The 16671-nt window shown below is 45.5% G+C and overlaps 1 long non-coding RNA gene across 1 annotated transcript; it reads right to left on the reverse strand.

The window, feature by feature from the left end:
- Positions 1-309: 309 nt before the first annotated feature.
- Positions 310-13173, reverse strand: LOC139550670 (uncharacterized). The gene is made up of 3 exons (XR_011670104.1): positions 12910-13173; positions 11805-11881; positions 310-729 (listed from the first exon to the last, which is right to left on the reverse strand). It is a non-coding gene; the product is annotated as an uncharacterized lncRNA (long non-coding RNA).
- Between the last annotated feature and the right edge of the window lie 3498 nt (positions 13174-16671).

A 16671-nucleotide genomic window follows, 5' to 3' on the forward strand; every position in this document is an offset into this window, starting at 1 on the left:
AACAGTGTAGCAGTGTAGCAGTGTAGCATAACAGTGTAGCGTAGCAGTGTAGCAAGGTAGCAGTGTAGCGTAGCAGTGTAGCATAACAGTGTAGCAGTGCAGCATAGCAGTGTAGCATAACAGTGTAGCAGTGTAGCATAACAGTGTAGCGTAGCAGTGTAGCATAACAGTGTAGCAGTGTAGCATAACAGTGTAGCAGTGTAGCAGTGTAGCATAACAGTGTAACAGTGTAACAGTGTAGCATAACAGTGTAGCAGTGTAGCATAACAGTGTAGTATACAGTACCAGGCAAAAGTTTGGACACACTTACTCATTCAAGGGTTTTTCTTTATTTCTACTATTGTCTACATTGTAGAGTAATAGTGAAGACATCAAAACTATGAAATAACACATATGGAATCATGTAGTAAGCAAAAAACTGTTAAACCAAAATACATTTTATATTTGAGATTCTTCAAAGTAGCCACCCTTTGCCTTGATGACAGCTTTATACACTCTTGGCATTCTCTCAACCAGCTTCACCTGGAATGGTTTTCCAACAGTCTTGAGGGAGTTCCCACATATGTTGAGCACTTGTTGGCTGCTTTTCCTTCATTGCGGTCCAACTTATTCCAAACCATCTCCATTTGGATGAGGTTGGGGGATTGTGGAGGCCAGGTCATCTGATGCAGCACTCTCCTTCTTGGTCAACAGTCCTTACACAGCCTGGAGGTGTGTTGGGTCATTGTCCTGTTGAAAAACAAATGATAGTCCCACTAAGCCCAAACCAGATGGGATGGTGTATCGCTGCAGAATGTTATGGTCGCCATGATGGTTAAGTGTGCCTTGAATTCTATATCACAGCTATAGAGAATAACAAAAATTAAATATATTTTGATATCTTTAACACTTTGTTGGTTACTACATGATTCCATAAGTGTTATTTCACAGTTTGATAAAGAAAAGAAAAACCCCTGAATTAGTAGGTGTATCCAAACATTTGACTGGTACTGTAGTGTAACAGTGTAGCATAGTATAGTGCAACATTGCAGTATAGCACAGTGTAGCAGTATAGCAGTATAGCACAGTGTAGCAGTATAGCACAGTGTAGCAGTATAGCACAGTGTAGCAGTATAGCACAGTGTAGCAGTATAGCACAGTGTAGCAGTATAGCGGTATAGCACAGTGTAGAAGTATAGCACAGTGTAGCAGTATAGCACAGTGTAGCAGTATAGCAGTATAGCACAGTGTAGCAGTATAGCACAGTGTAGCAGTATAGCACAGTGTAGCAGTATAGCACAGTGTAGCAGTATAGCACAGTGTAGCAGTATAGCACAGTGTAGAAGTATAGCACAGTGTAGCAGTATAGCACAGTGTAGCAGTATAGCAGTATAGCAGTATAGCACAGTGTAGCAGTATAGCACAGTGTAGCAGTATTACACAGTGTAGCAGTATAGCACAGTGTAGCAGTATAGCACAGTGTAGCAGTATAGCAGTATAGCACAGTGTAGCAGTATAGCAGTATAGCACAGTGTAGCAGTATAGCACAGTGTAGCAGTATAGCACAGTGTAGCAGTATAGCACAGCGTAGCAGTATAGCACAGCGTAGCAGTATAGCAGTATAGCGCAGTGTAGCAGTATAGACAGTGTAGTAGAATAGCACAGTGTAGCAGTATAGCAGTGTAGCAGTATAGCACAGTGTAGCAGTATAGACAGTGTAGCAGTGTAGCAGTATAGAACAGTGTAGCAGTATAGCACAGTGTAGTAGAATAGCACAGCAGTATAGCACAGTATAGCAGCATAGCGGTATAGCACAGTGTAGCAGTATAGCAGTATAGCAGTATAGCACAGTGTAGCAGCATAGCGGTATAGCACAGTGTAGCAGTATAGCAGTATAGCACAGTGTAGCAGTATAGCACAGTAGTAGGACGGCTGTAGTCAGGACGTCCGTGCAGCAGAATAGCACAGCGTAGCAGTATAGCAGTGTAGCACAGTGTAGCAGTATAGAACAGTGTAGCAGTATAGCAGTATAGCACAGCGTAGCAGTATAGCACAGTGTAGCAGTATAGCAATATAGCACAGCGTAGCAGTATAGCACAGTGTAGCAGAATAGCAAAGCAGTATAGCACAGTGTAGCTGTATAGCACAGTGTAGCCCAATTTGTAAGTCGCTCTGGATAAGAGCGTCTGCTAAATGACTTAAATGTAAATGTAAATGTAGCACAGTGTAGCAGTATAGAACAGTGTAGCAGTATAGAACAGTGTAGCAGTATAGCAGTATAGCACAGCGTAGCAGTATAGCACAGTGTAGCAGAATAGCACAGCAGTATAGCACAGTGTAGCTGTATAGCACAGTGTAGCACAGTGTAGCAGTATAGCACAGTGTAGCAGAATAGCAGTATAGCACAGTGTAGTAGAATAGCAGTATAGCACAGTGTAGCAGAATAGCACAGCAGTATAGCACAGTGTAGCAGTATAGCACAGTGTAGCAGTATAGCACAGTGTAGCAGAATAGCACAGCAGTATAGCACAGTGTAGCAGAATAGCACAGCAGTATAGCACAGTGTAGCAGTATAGCACAGTGTAGCAGAATAGCACAGCAGTATAGCACAGTGTAGCAGTATAGCACAGTGTAGCAGTATAGCACAGTAGTAGGATGGCTGTAGTCAGGACGTCCGTGCAGCAGAATAGCACAGCGTAGCAGTATAGCAGTGTAGCACAGTGTAGCAGTATAGAACAGTGTAGCAGTATAGCAGTATAGCACAGCGTAGCAGTATAGCACAGTGTAGCAGTATAGCAATATAGCACAGCGTAGCAGTATAGCACAGTGTAGCAGAATAGCAAAGCAGTATAGCACAGTGTAGCTGTATAGCACAGTGTAGCCCAATTTGTAAGTCGCTCTGGATAAGAGCGTCTGCTAAATGACTTAAATGTAAATGTAAATGTAGCACAGTGTAGCAGTATAGAACAGTGTAGCAGTATAGCAGTATAGCACAGTGTAGCTGTATAGCACAGTGTAGCAGTATAGCAGTATAGCACAGCGTAGCAGTATAGCAGTATAGCACAGTGTAGCTGTATAGCACAGTGTAGCAGTATAGCAGTATAGCACAGTGTAGCAGTATAGAACAGTGTAGCAGTATAGCAGTATAGCACAGCGTAGCAGTATAGCACAGTGTAGCAGAATAGCACAGCAGTATAGCACAGTGTAGCTGTATAGCACAGTGTAGCACAGTGTAGCAGTATAGCACAGTGTAGCAGAATAGCAGTATAGCACAGTGTAGTAGAATAGCAGTATAGCACAGTGTAGCAGAATAGCACAGCAGTATAGCACAGTGTAGCAGTATAGCACAGTGTAGCAGTATAGCACAGTGTAGCAGAATAGCACAGCAGTATAGCACAGTGTAGCAGAATAGCACAGCAGTATAGCACAGTGTAGCAGTATAGCACAGTGTAGCAGAATAGCACAGCAGTATAGCACAGTGTAGCAGAATAGCACAGCAGTATAGCACAGTGTAGCAGAATAGCACAGCAGTATAGCACAGTGTAGCAGTATAGCACAGTGTAGCTGTATAGCACAGGGTAGCAGTGTAGCATAGTATAATATAGTGTACCGTATTATAGTATAGTGTAGCAGTGTACTGTAGCAATATAGCATAGCATAGTGTAGCAATGCAGGTAGTGTATTATAGTATAGTGTAGCACTGTTGTGTAGCAGTTCAGAGTAGTATAGTGTAGCTCAGCCAGGGAGCCTTTCCCTCTCGAATGCTGTTGCAAACGGGAGCATTCCAAGAGTCATAAAGGGGGCGGATCTTCCAGTGCCTTGGTTGCTGGGCTGTGGGGGCGAGTCTATTGTGGAAACAGGTCGTCTGTATTGTGTTGGGACAGAGAGGCTACACGCAACAGCAACAGCCCAGGGAAAAAATAAAACGCCAGCAGGAGACATGAGAAGACCAGAGTGGTGCCCTCACCACCACCAATACAGGGCCATGAGAAGACCAGAGTGGTGCCCTTACCACCACCACTACAGGAGACATGAGAAGACCAGAGTGGTGCCCTCAGCACCACCAATACAGGAGAAGACCAGAGTGGTGCCCTCACCACCACCAATACAGGAGAAGACCAGAGTGGTGCCCTCAGCACCACCAATACAGGAGAAGACCAGAGTGGTGCCCTCAGCACCACCAATACAGGGCCATGAGAAGACCAGAGTGGTGCCCTCACCACCACCAATACAGGAGAAGACCAGAGTGGTGCCCTCACCACCACCACTACAGGAGAAGACCAGAGTGGTGCCCTCACCACCACGAATACAGGAGACATGAGAAGACCAGAGTGGTGCCCTCACCACCACCAATACAGGAGAAGACCAGAGTGGTGCCCTCACCACCACCAATACAGGAGACATGAGAAGACCAGAGTGGTGCCCTCACCACCACCAATACAGGAGACATGAGAAGACCAGAGTGGTGCCCTCATCACCACCAATACAGGACACATGAGAAGACCAGAGAGGTGCCCTCACCACCACCAATACAGGAGACATGAGAAGACCAGAGTGGTGCCCTCACCACCACCAATACAGGAGACATGAGAAGACCAGAGTGGTGCCCTCATCACCACCAATACAGGAGACATGAGAAGACCAGAGAGGTGCCCTCACCACCACCAATACAGGAGACATGAGAAGACCAGAGTGGTGCCCTCACCACCACCAATACAGGAGACATGAGAAGACCAGAGTGGTGCCCTCATCACCACCAATACAGGAGACATGAGAAGACCAGAGTGGTGCCCTCACCACCACCACTACAGGAGAAGACCAGAGTGGTGCCCTCAGCACCACCAATACAGGAGACATGAGAAGACCAGAGTGGTGCCCTCACCACCACCACTACAGGAGAAGACCAGAGTGGTGCCCTCAGCACCACCAATACAGGGCCAGGAGAAGACCAGAGTGGTGCCCTCAGCACCACCAATACAGGAGAAGACCAGAGTGGTGCCCTCACCACCACCACTACAGGAGAAGACCAGAGTGGTGCCCTCACCACCACCAATACAGGAGAAGAATTCATTATGATCTATAGCATCAGTAGTAGTAGGTGCTGATCTAGGATCAGGTCACACCCCGTCTAATTCATTATGATCTATAGCATCAGTAGTAGTAGGTGCTGATCTAGGATCAGGTCCCACCCCGTCTAATTCATTATGATCTATAGCATCAGTAGTAGTAGGTGCTGATCTAGGATCAGGTCCCACCCCGTCTAATTCATTATGATCTATAGCATCAGTAGTAGTAGGTGCTGATCTAGGATCAGGTCCCACCCCGTCTTATTCATTATGATCTATAGCATCAGTAGTAGTAGGTGCTGATCTAGGATCAGGTCCCACCCCGTCTAATTCATTATGATCTATAGCATCAGTAGTAGTAGGTGCTGATCTAGGATCAGGTCCCACCCCGTCTAATTCATTATGATCTATAGCATCAGTAGTAGTAGGTGCTGATCTAGGATCAGGTCCCACCCCGTCTAATTCATTATGATCTATAGCATCAGTAGTAGTAGGTGCTGATCTAGGATCAGGTCCCACCCCGTCTAATTCATTATGATCTATAGCATCAGTAGTAGTAGGTGCTGATCTAGGATCAGGTCCCACCCCGTCTTATTCATTATGATCTATAGCATCAGTAGTAGTAGGTGCTGATCTAGGATCAGGTCCCAACCCGTCTTATTCATTATGATCTATAGCATCAGTAGTAGTAGGTGCTGATCTAGGATCAGGTCCCACCCCGTCTAATTCATTATGATCTATAGCATCAGTAGTAGTAGGTGCTGATCTAGGATCAGGTCCCACCCCGTCTAATTCATTATGATCTATAGCATCAGTAGTAGTAGGTGCTGATCTAGGATCAGGTCCCACCCCGTCTAATTCATTATGATCTATAGCATCAGTAGTAGTAGGTGCTGATCTAGGATCAGGTCCCACCCCGTCTTATTCATTATGATCTATAGCATCAGTAGTACTAGGTGCTGATCTAGGATCAGGTCCCACCCCGTCTAATTCATTATGATCTATAGCATCAGTAGTAGGTGCTGATCTAGGATCAGGTCCCACCCCATCTAATTCATTATGATCTATAGCATCAGTAGTAGTAGGTGCTGATCTAGGATCAGGTCCCACCCCGTCTAATTCATTATGATCTATAGCATCAGTAGTAGTAGGTGCTGATCTAGGATCAGGTCCCACCCCGTCTAATTCATTATGATCTATAGCATCAGTAGTAGTAGGTGCTGATCTAGGATCAGGTCCCACCCCGTCTTATTCATTATGATCTATAGCATCAGTAGTAGTAGGTGCTGATCTAGGATCAGGTCCTACCCCGTCTTATTCATTATGATCTATAGCATCAGTAGTAGTAGGTGCTGATCTAGGATCAGGTCCCACCCCGTCTAATTCATTATGATCTATAGCATCAGTAGTAGTAGGTGCTGATCTAGGATCAGGTCCTACCCCGTCTAATTCATTATGATCTATAGCATCAGTAGTAGTAGGTGCTGATCTAGGATCAGGTCCCACCCCGTCTAATTCATTATGATCTATAGCATCAGTAGTAGTAGGTGCTGATCTAGGATCAGGTCCCACCCCGTCTAATTCATTATGATCTATAGCATCAGTAGTACTAGGTGCTGATCTAGGATCAGGTCCCACCCCGTCTAATTCATTATGATCTATAGCATCAGTAGTAGTAGGTCCCACCCCGTCTAATTCATTATGATCTATAGCATCAGTAGTAGTAGGTGCTGATCTAGGATCAGGTCCCACCCCGTCTTATTCATTATGATCTATAGCATCAGTAGTAGTAGGTGCTGATCTAGGATCAGGTCACACCCCGTCTAATTCATTATGATCTATAGCATCAGTAGTAGTAGGTGCTGATCTAGGATCAGGTCCCACCCCGTCTTATTCATTATGATCTATAGCATCAGTAGTAGTAGGTGCTGATCTAGGATCAGGTCCCACCCCGTCTAATTCATTATGATCTATAGTATCAGTAGTAGTAGGTGCTGATCTAGGATCAGGTCCCACCCCGTCTTATTCATTATGATCTATAGCATCAGTAGTAGTAGGTGCTGATCTAGGATCAGGTCCCACCGCGTCTTATTCATTATGATCTATAGCATCAGTAGTAGTAGTGCTGATCTAGGATCAGGTCCCACCCCGTCTAATTCATTATGATCTATAGCATCAGTAGTAGTAGGTGCTGATCTAGGATCAGGTCCCACCCCGTCTTATTCATTATGATCTATAGCATCAGTAGTAGTAGTGCTGATCTAGGATCAGGTCCCACCCCGTCTAATTCATTATGATCTATAGCAACAGTAGTAGTAGGTGCTGATCTAGGATCAGGTCCCATCCCGTCTAATTCATTATGATCTATAGCATCAGTAGTAGTAGGTGCTGATCTAGGATCAGGTCCCACCCCGTCTAATTCATTATGATCTATAGCATCAGTAGTAGTAGGTGCTGATCTAGGATCAGGTCCCACCCCGTCTAATTCTTTATGATCTATAGCATCAGTAGTAGTAGGTGCTGATCTAGGATCAGGTCCCACCGCGTCTTATTCATTATGATCTATAGCATCAGTAGTAGTAGTGCTGATCTAGGATCAGGTCCCACCCCGTCTAATTCATTATGATCTATAGCATCAGTAGTAGTAGTGCTGATCTAGGATCAGGTCCCACCCCGTCTAATTCATTATGATCTATAGCATCAGTAGTAGTAGGTGCTGATCTAGGATCAGGTCCCACCCCGTCTAATTCTTTATGATCTATAGCATCAGTAGTAGTAGATGCTGATCTAGGATCAGGTCCCACCCCGTCTTATTCATTATGATCTAGGATCAGGTCCCACCCCGTCTTATTCATTATGATCTATAGCATCAGTAGTAGGTGCTGATCTAGGATCAGGTCCCACCCCATCTAATTCATTATGATCTATAGCATCAGTAGTAGTAGGTGCTGATCTAGGATCAGGTCCCACCCCGTCTAATTCATTATGATCTATAGCATCAGTAGTAGTAGATGCTGATCTAGGATCAGGTCCCACCCCGTCTTATTCATTATGATCTAGGATCAGGTCCCACCCCGTCTTATTCATTATGATCTATAGCATCAGTAGTAGGTGCTGATCTAGGATCAGGTCCCACCCCATCTAATTCATTATGATCTATAGCATCAGTAGTAGGTGCTGATCTAGGATCAGGTCCCACCCCATCTAATTCATTATGATCTATAGCATCAGTAGTAGTAGGTGCTGATCTAGGATCAGGTCCCACCCCGTCTTATTCATTATGATCTATAGCATCAGTAGTAGGTGCTGATCTAGGATCAGGTCCCACCCCATCTAATTCATTATGATCTATAGCATCAGTAGTAGTAGGTGCTGATCTAGGATCAGGTCCCACCCCATCTAATTCATTATGATCTATAGCATCAGTAGTAGGTGCTGATCTAGGATCAGGTCCCACCCCGTCTAATTCATTATGATCTATAGCATCAGTAGTAGTAGGTGCTGATCTAGGATCAGGTCCCACCCCGTCTTATTCATTATGATCTAGGATCAGGTCCCACCCCGTCTTATTCATTATGATCTATAGCATCAGTAGTAGGTGCTGATCTAGGATCAGGTCCCACCCCATCTAATTCATTATGATCTATAGCATCAGTAGTAGTAGGTGCTGATCTAGGATCAGGTCCCACCCCGTCTTATTCATTATGATCTATAGCATCAGTAGTAGTAGGTGCTGATCTAGGATCAGGTCCCACCCCGTCTAATTCATTATGATCTATAGCATCAGTAGTAGTAGATGCTGATCTAGGATCAGGTCCCACCCCGTCTAATTCATTATGATCTATAGCATCAGTAGTAGTAGGTGCTGATCTAGGATCAGGTCCCACCGCGTCTAATTCATTATGATCTATAGCATCAGTAGTAGTAGGTGCTGATCTAGGATCAGGTCCCACCCCGTCTAATTCATTATGATCTATAGCATCAGTAGTAGTAGATGCTGATCTAGGATCAGGTCCCACCCCGTCTTATTCATTATGATCTAGGATCAGGTCCCACCCCGTCTTATTCATTATGATCTATAGCATCAGTAGTAGGTGCTGATCTAGGATCAGGTCCCACCCCATCTAATTCATTATGATCTATAGCATCAGTAGTAGGTGCTGATCTAGGATCAGGTCCCACCCCATCTAATTCATTACGATCTATAGCATCAGTAGTAGTAGGTGCTGATCTAGGATCAGGTCCCACCCCATCTAATTCATTATGATCTATAGCATCAGTAGTAGGTGCTGATCTAGGATCAGGTCCCACCCCGTCTTATTCATTATGATCTATAGCATCAGTAGTAGTAGGTGCTGATCTAGGATCAGGTCCCACCCCATCTAATTCATTATGATCTATAGCATCAGTAGTAGTAGATGCTGATCTAGGATCAGGTCTCACCCCGTCTAATTCATTATGAGCTAAAAGGCTAAACTGGTCCGAGATCAGCCCTGTAGCCTTCCATTGAAGTCTCTCCTCACAGAACAACTAGCAAGAGAACACTGCACTCTGCCTACAAAATGAGGTGGAAACTGAGCTGCACTTCCTAACCTCCTGACAAATGTATGACCATATTAGACAGACATATTTCCCTCAGATTACACAAGATATCAAAAATTGTGAATTCTTTGTGTAAGATTTATATTTTGATAACCTCCCATATCTACTGGGTGAAATACCAATGTGCCATCACAGCAGCAAGATGTGACCTGTTGTCACAACAAAAAGCACAACCAGTGAAAAACAAACACAACCCATATTTATGTTTATTTATTTTCCCTTTTTGTACTTTAACTATTTGCACATCGTTACAACACTGTATATATACATAATATGACATTTGAAATGTCTTTATTCTTTTGGAACTTTTGTGAGTGTAATGTTTACTGTTAAAACAATATTTATTGTATTATCTCGTTCACTTGCTCTAGCTACGTTAATATTTATTTCCTTACCTCCCTTATCCTACCTCATTTGCACACACTGTATATAGACTGTTTCTACTGTATCATTGACTGTATGTTTGTTTTACTCCATGTGTAACTCTGTGTTGTTGTTTTTGTCGAACTGCTTTGCTTTATCTTGGCCAGGTCGCAATTGCAAATGAGAACTTGTTCTCAACTAGCCTACCTGGTTAAACACTTTTGAAAGAACAGCATATTCTCCCTGCTGGGAGTGTGTTGAGCTACAGCCCGTCTGTTCTCCTAACTCAGTCTAACCAAACTGCATGCCCGCTGAGAAGGATTTGCTGCTTAATATAAGAAGGAATTTTCAACCAGACAGAATTAAAGCTTGATTGTGTTAAGACAGCCATGAGGACTGACTGTAGGCCCAAGGGCCAGAGTAGAAGGGTAGGGATAAGGCCAGGGTAGGGCTAGGGTAGGAGAAGGGTAGGGAGAAGGGCTAGGGTAGGGCTAGGGTAGGGATAAGGCCAGGGTTGGGATAAGGCCAGGGTAGGGATAAGGCCAGGGTAGGGCAGGATAAGGGTAGTGTTAAGGCCAGGGTAGGAGAAGGGTATGGCTAGGCTAGGTCTACAGGTTAGGAGAAAGGTATGGCTAGGGTAGGCCATGGTAGGGTAGGTGAAAGGTTAGGGTAGGGAAAAGGTAGGGCTAAGGTAGGCTAGGGGTAACAAGTAGGGCCGGGACAATACCAGTATTGCGGTATTCATTAGTATTGAGCAAGGAAACCAAAACATGAAGCGGATTTAACTTCTTTAGGAAAACAGCCCTTATGTTGTCATCAAGAGAGTCACATTTATGTATTTTCCAAGCTAGAGCCAGGGCGTCAGGGCTAGAGCCAGGGCGTCAGGGCTAGAGCCAGGGAGTCAGGGCTAGAGCCAGGGAGTCAGGGCTAGGGAGTCAGGGCTAGGGCCAGGGCGTCAGGGCTAGGGCGTCAGGGCTAGGGCGTCAGGGCTAGGGCGTCAGGGCGTAAGTGGGTCAGGGCGTAAGGGGGTCAGGGCGTCAGGGCTAGGGCGTCAGGGCTAGGGCGTAAGGGGGTCAGGGCGTAAGGGGGTCAGGGCTAGGGCGTCAGGGGGTCAGGGCTAGGGCGTCAGGGGGTCAGGGCTAGGGCCAGGGCGTCAGGGCTAGAGCCAGGGAGTCAGGGCTAGGGAGTCAGGGCCAGGGAGTCAGGGCTAGGGCGTCAGGGCTAGGGCCAGGGCGTCAGGGCTAGAGCCAGGGCGTCAGGGCTAGAGCCAGGGAGTCAGGGCTAGGGAGTCAGGGCCAGGGAGTCAGGGCTAGGGCGTCAGGGCTAGGGCCAGGGCGTCAGGGCTAGGGCGTCAGGGCTAGGGCGTCAGGGCTAGGGCGTAAGGGGGTCAGGGCTAGGGCGTCAGGGCGTCAGGGCTAGGGCGTCAGGGCTAGGGCGTCAGGGCGTAAGGGGGTCAGGGCTAGGGCGTCAGGGCTAGGGCGTCAGGGCTAGGGCGTCAGGGCTAGGGCCAGGGCGTCAGGGCTAGGGCCAGGGCGTCAGGGCTAGGGCGTCAGGGCTAGGGCGTCAGGGCGTCAGGGCTAGGGCGTCAGGGCTAGGGCGTCAGGGCGTAAGGGGGTCAGGGCTAGGGCCAGGGCGTTAGGGCTAGGGCGTCAGGGCTAGGGCCAGGGCGTCAGGGCTAGGGCGTCAGGGCTAGGGCATCAGAACTAGGGCCAGGGCGTCAGGGCTAGGGGAAGGGCGTCAGGGCGTCAGGGCCAGGGCTAGGGAGACAGGGCTAGGGAGACAGGGCTAACTTACGTTTCTCATCATCCGCATACACTAACGACGCAGCTCTTGACAGTACATCCAAGGGCGTTTCCATTCTTAACAACAACCTGAAGAAGAAAGATCAGATTGATTTAGAATGCAGCAATTTCCTATCTTTAAGGACCGTAAAGAAATCTGACTGCACGCTTATTCATTTTCGAGCTCTACCCTTAGATTTGGCAGTGACTTAGTGTCCCCGTGAGTGACAGAACACTGAGCCAATCCCGGCACAACTAGAGAACATTACCAACACCTAAACTCTGTATTTTCTGCTGGCTGGCCCAACGCCACACAAAGCACTGAGCTCGGCTGAAACACCTGCATTTTGGAGATGCCTTACTCAAGAAAGGAAAATAGACCTGCATGCGGCTTTATTAACGCAATTATTTTGTATTATTATAATTTGATTTTTTTTTATTTTTTTTTACATTGTTTGCAAACTGATGTGTAACACGTATTTATGCCAAAATAACATGCAAAAAAGGCAACACAAAAAAAAGATATATATATTTTATTTTTAGCAACAAAAAAATGTTTATATAAAAGTGGGGATCTACCTTCCCTGAAAGAGACTGAGTAGGACTGAAGGTAAGCGTTTTCAGAATTGACATTTTTACAAGAATCGACTGATGCTGACACATTGTTGTTGCTATCAAAACTCCACCCGGACCAGATTAGAGAACGGAGCTCCTCAACTACCCGGGAAAAAGACCACAGTCGGCGCTAAAGGAAGTCTATCATAGGAATGGAGTCATTTCCAAGGAACTAATAATAAACACAGGAGGGAAGATTTTATACATTTGTGGCAATACTTTATAGGCTACATAAAGTGTAAGACTTATTTTTGCAGTTTCTTCAACTTCTATTTAGTTATACAAACAAACATTGGTGCTGTGTAGTCGCACAATCAGGAAATCATTAGTCACAATTCATTTAACTTCAGGAAAACGTTTGTCCCTATCTACTTTCAGGTGTAAAACAACGTAATCCAAATCCCTACAACTGTCACGCAACACAAGCAAGCATGCAAAGTTGCTACTATGTTTCAACCGTCAAAACTAGTAGGATTGTAGCCTAGTCGCTAGGGTGTACATACCACCTTCCTTCTTAGTGCGCCACTTTGGAAATCTTAGGCAATTATATTCGCGCCGATAACAACTGTGAAGAACAATCCTGGTGCAAGTTCAACCCACAGAAAAGCGAAACGAGCCAACTGAATTGTTTCGTGTCAGTTGGAAACAATGCCTTATTAATGGTTGAACACACTTGTGAAGTTCGTTGTCAACGAAGGGTGAAGAATGTTGGGAATGATAGAATTCTCTTCCTAGCAGGTGGTGAAAGTGGAGACTCCTCATTGGTCGTGCTCCACGAAATGATATCAGCATAAATTATCATAACTACATTGCATCACATCCTTTGCAGGTAGGGTGACCTCGGAGAAAAGTGGGACGTCATATACGGTTTAATCCTGATGCGTTTATTTATTACACACCGACAAGGCAAAACTATTGGCAGTTTGAGCGGAAAGGCGATGCTACCGACCGTAGACGAAAGTCGAGGGGTGAAGTCAGGGATGGTGCAACAGCCGAAAGTCGGACACTAATGTCGTTTTTCCAACAGAAAATATCGGAATTATAGTTTAAAAAAACAAATAAAGCAACACCTCATGGCACAGCGCCTCTCCCCCCATGTGACCAACTTGTGTTTATGTACTGACATGTGTGTGTAGCTGATAGATGCACACACACACTACATGTTAATGTTAACGTATGTAAGTTGTAAAGTATTTGGTCTGTAATGTATTTTTTCGTCATGTGTCAGACCCCAGTAAGACTAGTTGTCTCCATTGGTGTCGGCTAATGGGGATCCTCAGTAAGACTAGCTGTCTCTATTGGTGTGGGCTAATGGGGATCCTCAGTAAGACTAGCTGTCTCCATTGGTGTCGGCTAATGGGGATCCCCAGTAAGACTAGCTGTCTCCATTGGTGTCGGCTAATGGGGATCCTCAGTAAGACTAGCTGTCTCCATTGGTGTCGGCTAATGGGGATCCCCAGTAAGACTAGCTGTCTCCATTGGTGTCGGCTAATGGGGATCCCCAGTAAGACTAGCTGTCTCCATTGGTGTCGGCTAATGGGGATCCTCAGTAAGACTAGCTGTCTCCATTGGTGTCGGCTAATGGGGATCCCCAGTAAGACTAGCTGTCTCCATTGGTGTCGGCTAATGGGGATCCCCAGTAAGACTAGCTGTCTCCATTGGTGTCGGCTAATGGGGATCCTCAGTAAGACTAGCTGTCTCCATTGGTGTCGGCTAATGGGGATCCTCAGTAAGACTAGCTGTCTCTATTGGTGTGGGCTAATGGGGATCCCCAGAAAGACTAGCTGTCTCCATTGGTGTGGGCTAATGGGGATCCCCAGTAAGACTAGCTGTCTCCATTGGTGTGGGCTAATGGGGATCCCCAGTAAGACTAGCTGTCTCCATTGGTGTGGGCTAATGGGGATCCCCAGGAGGACTAGCTGTCTCCATTGGTGTGGGCTAATGGGGATCCCCAGTAAGACTAGCTGTCTCCATTGGTGTGGGCTAATGGGGATCCCCAGTAAGACTAGCTGTCTCCATTGTCGTCAGCTAATGGGGATCCTAATGAGTCTAATCGAACGTCAACATGGCGGTGTTGCCGCTGTTTATAAAAATAAAAAATACATCTTTATAATGTCGAAATAAACACATGTCCAACCCTCATATCACACGCACAAACTGAAATATATGTGTGTGTGTACAATCAGTTAGTGAGAGAGAGCCTCAAATATCACATTCATTTCTCTAATATAGCCGGCTCTACTGAACACATGCATATATGCAACATTCAAGTTGAGGAGACTAAATCACTTGGTGTTACCTTAGATTATAAACTGTCATGGTCAAAACATTTCTATCTCTGCACCTGTACATAGCCCATCTATAATTTAGCCCAAACAACTACCTCTTCCCCTACTGTATTTATTTATTTATTTTGCTCCTTTGCACCCCATTTATTTCTATCTCTACTTTGCACATTCCTCCACTGCAAATCAACCATTCCAGTGTTTTACTTGCTATATTGTATTTACTTCGCCACCATGGCCTTTTTTTTGCCTTTACCTGCCTTATCTCACCTCATTTGCTCACATCGTATATAGACTTATTGTTCTACTGTATTATTGACTGTATGTTTGTTTTGTGTTGTTGTATGTGTCGAACTTCTTTGCTTTATCTTGGCCAGGTCGCAATTGTAAATGAGACCTTGCCTACCTGGTTAATTAACGATGATTTATTTTATTTTTTAAATCTTTCGGTAAGTATGGTGGTAGACTGTGACAGGTTCTGGTCAATCAATCAAAGTGATTAAAATATCAACAGTTGTAACAAAGAGCTTTAAAGGAACTAGGCCTAGACCCCAAACGAGCAAGCAGAAGCACAGTATGCAGGAAAAACTCCCTGTAATGAAGAACCCTAGTGAGGAAGACAGCTCAGACGGGGTGGATGGGTAAGTCCTAACTTAATGGTGGTACTCCACCCTGGTGAGGAAGAGTCTGTCTGGGGGTGATGTGAGGTTGTTTGGGTAGGCCTGAGAGTCCTGGGCCTCGAGTAGTTCCTTCACCCCAGAGATAGACATCTTTCCCTGGCCAACTGCCACCAGAGCCCCTGTCATCCTCCGTACCTGCAGCACAGGACCAAGAACGATCATTTACTGGCATTATCCACCAGGTGGCGCTCCACACTCAAGTAACAAGGTGGCTGGTGACTAGGATTACATCAGGAGTGGTGAATAAGATAACATGGACAGCCTGGTCTGAGATCAGCACTCCTCTAAGACTCTTCATAGTCTACGTGGACCAGATATGGACATGATGTGGACCAGATATGGACATGATGTGGACCAGATATGGACATGATGTGGACCAGATATGGACATGATGTGGACCAGATATGGACATGATGTGGACCAGATGTGGACATGATGTGGGCCAGATGTGAACAAGATATGGACATGATGTGGACCAGATATGGACATGATGTGGACCAGATATGGACATGATGTGGACCAGATATGGACATGATGTGGACCAGATATGGACATGATGTGGACCAGATGTGGACATGATGTGGACCAGATATGGACATGATGTGGACCAGATATGGACATGATGTGGACCAGATATGGACATGATGTGGACCAGATATGGACATGATGTGGACCAGATATGGACCAGATGTGGACCAGATGTGGACCAGATATGGACCAGATATGGACATGATGTGGACCAGATGTGGACCAGATGTGGACCATTATGTGGACAAATTAATTAGTGAAATTTAAGCAACACAACACTGACCTGTTTGTAGAGGAAGTGATGACATCTTATTACAAGCCTGGAGGTTTTTAAAGACTATTTATAAACTCAGCAACAACAAAAAAACATCCTCTCACTGTCAACTGCGTTTATTTTCAGCAAACTTATCATAAGTAAATATTTGTATGAACATAATAAGATTCAACAACTGAGACATAAACTGAACAAGTTCCACAGACACGTGACTAACAGAAATTGAATAATGTGTCCCTGAACAAAGGTGGGGTCAAAATCAAAAGTAACAGTAACAGTCAGTATCTGGTGTGGCCACCAGCTGCATTAAGTACTGCAGTGCATCTCCTCCTCATGGACTGCACCAGATTTGCCAGTTCTTGCTGTGAGATGTTACCCCCACTCTTCCACCAAAGGACCTGCAAGTTCCCAGACATTTCTGGGGGGAATGGCCCTAGCCCTCACCCTCCAATCCAACAGGTCCCAGACGTGCTCAATGGGATTGCGATCTGGGCTCTT

Source organism: Salvelinus alpinus, chromosome 2 (assembly GCF_045679555.1).
Source record: "Salvelinus alpinus chromosome 2, SLU_Salpinus.1, whole genome shotgun sequence".
Classification (NCBI taxonomy): domain Eukaryota; kingdom Metazoa; phylum Chordata; class Actinopteri; order Salmoniformes; family Salmonidae; genus Salvelinus; species Salvelinus alpinus.